The following is an 863-nucleotide window of genomic DNA, read 5'->3' as shown; positions in this document are numbered from 1 at the left end:
TTCTATATGCCAACAATGAAATATTAGAAAACGAACTCAAAAAAATAATCCCCTTCACGATTGCAACAAAAAAAATAAAATACCTAGGAATAAACATAACAAAGAATATAAAGGACCTATATAACGAAAACTACAAGGCATTGCTAAGAGAAATAGAAAAAGACACAATGAGATGGAAAAATATTCCTTGTTCTTGGATAGAAAGAATAAATATAATTAAAATGGCCATATTACCCAAAGTAATATATAAATTTAATGCAATTCCCATCAAAATTCCTATGACATTTTTTAAAGAAATGGAACAAAAAATCATAAGATTTATATGGAATTATAAAAAACCCCGAATAGCTAAAGCAATCCTAAGGAAAAAGAATGAAGCTGGGGGCATTACAATACCTGACTTTAAACTATATTATAGGGCCACAATAATCAAAACAGCATGGTATTGGCAGAAAAATAGACACTCAGACCAATGGAACAGAATAGAAAGCCCAGAAATAAAACCACATATATATGGTCAAATAATCTTTGATAAGGGTGCCAACAACACAAAATGGAGAAAAGAAAGCCTCTTCAACAAATGGTGTTGGGAAAACTGGAAAGCCACATGCAAAAGAATGAAACTCGACTACAGCCTGTCCCCGTGTACTAAAATTAATTCAAAATGGATCAAAGACCTAAATATAAGATCTGAAACAATAAAGTACATAGAAGAAGACATAGGTACTAAACTCATGGACCTGGGTTTTAAAGAACATTTTATGAACTTGACTCCAATGGCAAGAGAAGTGAAGGCAAAGATAAATGAATGGGACTACATCAGAATAAAAAGTTTTTGCTCAGCAAGAGAAACTGATATCAAA

Source organism: Saccopteryx leptura, chromosome 4, assembly GCF_036850995.1.
Source record: "Saccopteryx leptura isolate mSacLep1 chromosome 4, mSacLep1_pri_phased_curated, whole genome shotgun sequence".
Lineage (NCBI taxonomy): Eukaryota > Metazoa > Chordata > Mammalia > Chiroptera > Emballonuridae > Saccopteryx > Saccopteryx leptura.
Note: the sequence above shows the minus strand (reverse complement) of the source record.